This window comes from Jaculus jaculus, chromosome 16 (genome assembly GCF_020740685.1).
Source record: "Jaculus jaculus isolate mJacJac1 chromosome 16, mJacJac1.mat.Y.cur, whole genome shotgun sequence".
In the NCBI taxonomy this organism is placed as follows: Eukaryota; Metazoa; Chordata; class Mammalia; order Rodentia; family Dipodidae; genus Jaculus; species Jaculus jaculus.
In genome coordinates this window covers 23,710,974-23,717,228 of record NC_059117.1, presented here as the reverse complement: position 1 = coordinate 23,717,228, position 6,255 = coordinate 23,710,974, and the positions used below count along the sequence as shown (strand labels likewise).

Genomic DNA, 6,255 nt, shown 5'->3' with positions numbered 1-6,255 from the left:
TCTTAGTGCCTATATATAAATATATAAAATATAAAATATATAAAGTTTTGACTTCCTTATTTCATTATTTTATTTTATGCTATATGCCATATTTTAAATTTTTTTTTTATCAACAATTAAAATAACAGTTAAAATTTCTTTTAGCTAAGTTACCAAGCTGGATTAAAGTTATCAGTTTTGTTATACTTGAGCTCATGGGTCTTATGTTGACGGCATTAATTAATAAGGCAAATAAACAAGTTAATAACATATGGAACAGGAAGTCTTTTATTTCTCATAATTACATGGACATGTGCAAAGGGTAGAGAGATACAGTTTTGATTAGTATTACTGGGCTCCTTTAAGAAAGTGTAGATAGGGCTGGAGAGATTGCTTAGTGGTTAAGTACTTGACTATGATGCCTAAGGACTCTGGTTTGAGGCTCGATTCCCCAGGACCCACGTTAGCCAGATGCACATGGGGCCGCATGCATCTGGAGTTCGTTTGCAGTGGCTGGAGGCCCGGGCGTGTCCCTTCCCCCCCCTCCCCTTTCTCTCTCTGTCTGTTGCTCTCAAACAAATAAATACAAATAAACAAATAAAAAATAAAAAAAAGAAAGTGTAGAAAATAGTGAGTGCTGTGGTTTGAATGTGTCCCAGAAAAGTTCATGTTAGAAATTTAATTCCAAAGCTCTATGGGGATGGTTCTTGGTGATAAAACATTTGGGACATAATGAATGCTAGAGGAAATTAGAAGAGTAGAATCCTGGATTCTAGTGATGGCTTAGCAGTTAAGGCACTTGCCATCAAAGCCAAAGGACCCAAGCTCAATTCCTCAGGTCCCATATAAGCCAGAAGCACAAATAGGCGCATGTATGTCTGGAGTTCGTTTGCAGTGACTGGAAGCCCTCCTGGCTTGTCCTTTTTTTTTTTTTCTTTTGTTTCCTTTCCATTTTCCTTTTCCTTCCCTTCCCTTCCCTTTTCTTCCTTTGTCTCTCTCTCCCCCTTCCCTGTCTCAAATAAATAAAACTAAAATATGCTTAAAATGTGGACTGACCTCATAAGGTGGAAAACTACATTTACCAGACGTGATGTGTCTCTTCAGCTTCCCTTCTGCCCTGTTGTGCAGCACAGAGACCCTCTCCTGATGCTGACTGGGTGTTTGCTCCATCATCATGGGCTCTGCAGTCTTTAGAACTATGGCACCGATAATCTTTATTATAAGGTACATTTCTGGAATTTTGTTATACAAATGAAGGAGAGACTAAGAGAAAATATCTTTTCTTTAAAATTTGGAGAGAAAAGTATTAATTGTCAGATATTTCATGGAAACAACCTACATATTTTTAAAGTTGGGAACTATTTTTATATGGTTCCATAACTTTAATACAAAATCATGATTCCAAATATATTATAGTTTCTAGCCACATGAATAAGATGTTTTAGGAATAGGATATAGTTATTTTGCTCTTCTATTAACATAGTTTTATCAAGATGTAGAATGATGAATGCACCTTTGCCAAAAGAAGAAAAAAAAATGTATGTTACCAAAGTTCTGTGATATTTGTCATTTAAATCCCAAATTTGCTTCTGGTTAACTATTGGCTAAAATTTGTCAGAAAAATTCTATTACTCTTAGATAAGTTTTTCTCTACCTGCTAAGATGGTGACCATATTCACCATTCTCTTAGTCACTAGTATGTGCTATATCTTCTTAAATTTAAAACTAATGGAATAGTACAAAAATGACTTTTAATATTCTGCCTTCATAGAATACTGAGTGCAGTCTTGAATGCTAAGAGCAGGTATGGATAAGTCTTTATAAATATTTCCTCCAATATTCAGAAGGAATTCTTAAGATAAAACCTAGGAATAGCTTTATCTGTACCCATACTGGTCAGTCTTTGGAAGTATGAAGAATCCTGGATCTGCTCACTCTCTGGTCCTAGTACCCCAAGTTACTGAAACCTGTGGCATGATGCTTACTTATTACATATATACTGATAATTTTGTTTCTTCATGATATTGAGATTTATCTTTGTTCCTGAGGTAATAACAAGATATTGTATAATTAAATAATTCATAAAAATGTATTTCTCACATTTCTGGTGGCTGGGAAGTCAAAGATCAGGGAGCCCAAAGGTTCCATGTCTGGTGATGGGTGTCCACTTCTGAGATGATGACTTCTTCCTGAGTATCCTGGTGGAAGAGGTATGGGTGTGGACAGAAAAGGATCTGGCTAGTTGTCTGGGGGCATTTACAAGACACTGACCCTATCCCCAAATGTGGCATTCAAAGCCTAATTTCTTACTAAAGCAATAATTCAATACTGTTGAGTTTTTGAGTTGGCCTTCAACATGGACTTTTCAAGGTATACTAATGGTTAGCCACAGCAAGATTTATATGTCTTGGGAATGATTAGAGAAAATGTGCACTATATGATAAAAGAAGTTTATTGAAACAAAGAGCCTGCCATTGGGAGGCAAGCTATGAAGTAAGATAAAGAGGTGTAAAAGTTATATGCAGTTGCAAAAATGGCTACAAGCATCCTCTTAGGAAACACATAGCTGGACAGGGTCCTTAGTTAAAGTACTTTGGAGACAGGTAATCAGTTAAGGTCTCTGTCATACTATTATGAAGATTCATAAAATAACTTTTGAGGGTGTCATGGGATCACATAAATATTTTAGTAACTACTAAATAACATAACATACAAAATTAAAATAAAAGGTGGTGTTTTCTTTTGTTAAAAGATTAAATCTCCAACTGTTAATGTCTGTGGACACAGAATAAGCATGCTGAGCCTAGGTGACATACCATTTCAGTCATTTCCCTTCTGGCAACTGTTGCCCAACGTAAAATATACTTGATAATGTAAAAGTTTAATTTAAAAACCAAACACAGACATGCATGGGAGGCAATGTAAGTGTTTAGAAGAGATTTCCTTAAACATTACGTTTCTTTTCATTGTTCACTTAACTGGCTTTGAATTATTTTTTAATGGGTTAAAACATTTTAGCAACATTCTCTGGAGACCGTTGTGACTTCAAATGGAGCATTTCAAATTAATCTAAGAAAGACATTGTACAGCCACACAACTTAATGATCTCACAACAATAGATAATAAAAATATCACTGCAAATTGCTATGGCCTCATTCATGAAGCCCTTTAGAGTTAGTCTAGACACAATGAAACCTGTCCTGGCATCTCCATAGTCTCTCTCAGTGCAGGCATTACAGTCCCATAATTAAACCCTATGGAATACAAGCAACAGGATAACTGGTGTAGGTTTTTCTAACCTTTGCAATCTGTTAAACAGGTAATATAATTGTCGGTTCTGTGGACTTGTGTGTGAAGAGTGGTGGGGTGCTAAACTTTCAGACAAAGGCAGTATAACACCTGACGAAAAATGAGCTTTGTTAATTCACCATTTGATACAATGCATTTCTTACCTGTAAATAACTATCAAATTCATGAGTATAAGCAATACAAACTCTTGATTCAGTAACTTCTTTTAAAACATTTTTTTTTTTTTAACTAGAGAATCTAGCCTGGGTTCTTTGATTTTTGCAGGAAAGCACCTTAACGACTAATCCATTTCTCCTGCCTTTACGTAACTTGTTAATAACATCTGAAGGTATTTCTGTAAGAAAAGAAGCTTACCTTCAGGGGGAATTTCTTTTTTTTTCTTTAGGTGATCTAAATATATCATGTCACTGTATATCTACAAGCTCTGCTAAGACTTATTAATGAGTGCTTAAGTTTTCTTTTCTTATTCCCAGTTAGCCCCACTGAATTTTACAAGTTCCCCTGATTCACACAAAGCAGAGAGGAACATGAAAAAAAAAAAAAAAACTGTAACAAGAATGAGAGCAGTATATAAGATACCTGTTGGCAACTGAAATACTGCATTTGCACCCACACACATGTCAGACAGCAACTGTCAGCTTGTTGATGAATGTATTTCCTATTTTCTCCTCATTATCTGAGATCAGTGAGCTCTTCATAGAACAGTATGTCTGAGGTAATTTTTGCTCATTTTTTTCCCAGAAGAATTTCTGTATATTACAAGTATTGCTTTTGTTTATGAACATTTGTTGACGGTTTCCCACTTAGTTGAGGTGCTGTGGCTCCAACGTACATAAGGGAGGGTTCGTAGCATGTGCTCTGAAGTGACTGCTGAGCCTGGAGACTGCTCAACACAACAGCTGTATAAACCCAGCTGATAATGTGCTTGTCCAGGAATGCTCTTAAGAAAGGCAGAAAGCATTTTAAGTTAACATTATTATAAATGAAAAAGTACTGTGTTTCAGGAAAAATTGCTTGCATTACTGTCACTGAGTACAAAGGCGGTGCAATGTGTTTTCCAGATCACCCTCAGCACAGGGAAAGTAGATTTGAAAGGTGATTTCAAAGGAGTAGGCAGGAACAGGCTAATGCAAACTCTTAGTTAATGCTTCATTGAAATTGTTTTTGTTGAGAGTATACTGAGCTCTTTAATGTGTGTCTTAAAATTATGATGGCTATTACTGTATTTTAGCATTCTTCCTAATATTAAAATGATATAATAATAATCACAAAGTTGGAGCTTAAAATTTTTTTTTTCTACAAACCAGGATGGTTACAATGTAAGATATTGGTAGGAAAGCTAAGAATTCTGGAATGCTAATATTGTGATTTGGTTATTTGGGATCCCAAGTATTACCTAGCCATTTCCTATTCCAGTGTGTTAGCACTGACTCCAACATCTCTCTCTCTCTCTCTCTCTCTCCCTCTGCCTCCCTCCCTCCCTCTCTCTCTCTCTCTCTCTCTCTCTCTCTCTCTCTCTCTCTCACACACACACACACACACACACAGTGATTTCAATGTGTGGCACTGTTATAGTGAGTTTGACATAAAGAAGATAAGGGATACCTTGATTCTATGTATGTGATCTACATCTTGATTTAATTAGAAGTGACTGAAAGAAGAGTTTAGTTTCTACTTATGACAGGTTTATCATTGTGGTTGTACAGATAAGAAGAAACAAGAATTATTGGATAGAAAGGAAACCCTTATGACCCATGGTAAATCAGAAAATAGATGTTGATCGATAACTGATTTGTCATCCATTCAGCTACAGCCTCTGAAAATGGAACTGTAAGTAGCTGAAGGCTCATCTCTTAGGAAACAAAAAAGGCAACAAGGACTTAACTTGCTTTTCAAATAACCAGGCACAATGGGAATCTGCATAACTATTACGTGTGGTAGATTATAATAAGTTTAGTAGGAGAAATATAAATAAAGGAAAAACCACCAAGAGTCAAGTGACTCCTATTTGGAATAAATGAACACCAAGAAGATAATGATAGTAGAAAGAATATTATTCGAAAGAGAGGGAGAGAGCAGGATGGAGTTGCCAGTAGAAAGGGTAAACATCATAGGGAGACGTTTATGAGGAGTAAGCACCCTGGTCCTTTCTGGTGTGCATGTTTTGTGGAAAGATGATTGTGGAATCGAAACTATAGATGTATAAAGAAACATGTGAGTGCTCGCTTCAGCAGCACATACACTAAAATTGGAACGATACAGAGAAGATTAGCATGGCCTCTGCACAAGGATAACATGCAAATTTGTGAAATGTTCCATATTAAAAAAAATATGTGAGGTTGCACATTTGAAAGCATTTTTTCTCCTGTGAACCTAGAACTGCATGATTAAGTAGTCCGTGATGAGGACTGTAGGAAAATAAAGGAAATGTGAAGATGACATTGATTGCATTGTTCTTGGACAATGTAGCCTATCCTGATTCTGCTACCTGCTGAGGTCATAGGTATATGATCCTTTGCCAGTTGCCAGCTCATTGTCAATGAACAAGAGCTAAGCAAGGAGAATTGGCTTACAGAAGCTGAGAGAAAAGGGGTATAAAAGTTGTGTTCACCGGGCGTGGTGGCGCATGACTTTAATCCCAGCACTCGGGAGGCAGAGGTAGGAGGATTGCCGAGAGTTCAAGGCCACCCTGAGAATACATAGTGAATTCCAGGTCAGCCTGAGCTAGAGTGAGACCCTATCTTAGATAACACAAAACAAAACAAAAAAAAGGTGTGTTCACTGTGGCTAAGTATTAAAATTAAGTCTTTCTAAACAAACAATAGATTGATAAATTTCAACCTTAAGTTATCAGTTATCACTAAAACTAAAACTATTTTATGGATTTCTGTTAAACTTATTCTTTCAAGTTTTATATCAGTTTGTGTGGTGTGTGTTTACCAGTTATGAAGAAACTGCATAACACCA

The 6,255-nt window shown here is 36.3% G+C and overlaps 1 non-coding gene across 1 annotated transcript; it reads left to right on the top strand.

The window, feature by feature from the left end:
• Positions 1-5,506: 5,506 nt before the first annotated feature.
• Positions 5,507-5,613, top strand: LOC123455380. Its single transcript, XR_006633869.1, has one exon. It is a non-coding gene; the product is annotated as a U6 spliceosomal RNA (small nuclear RNA).
• Positions 5,614-6,255: the final 642 nt, after the last annotated feature.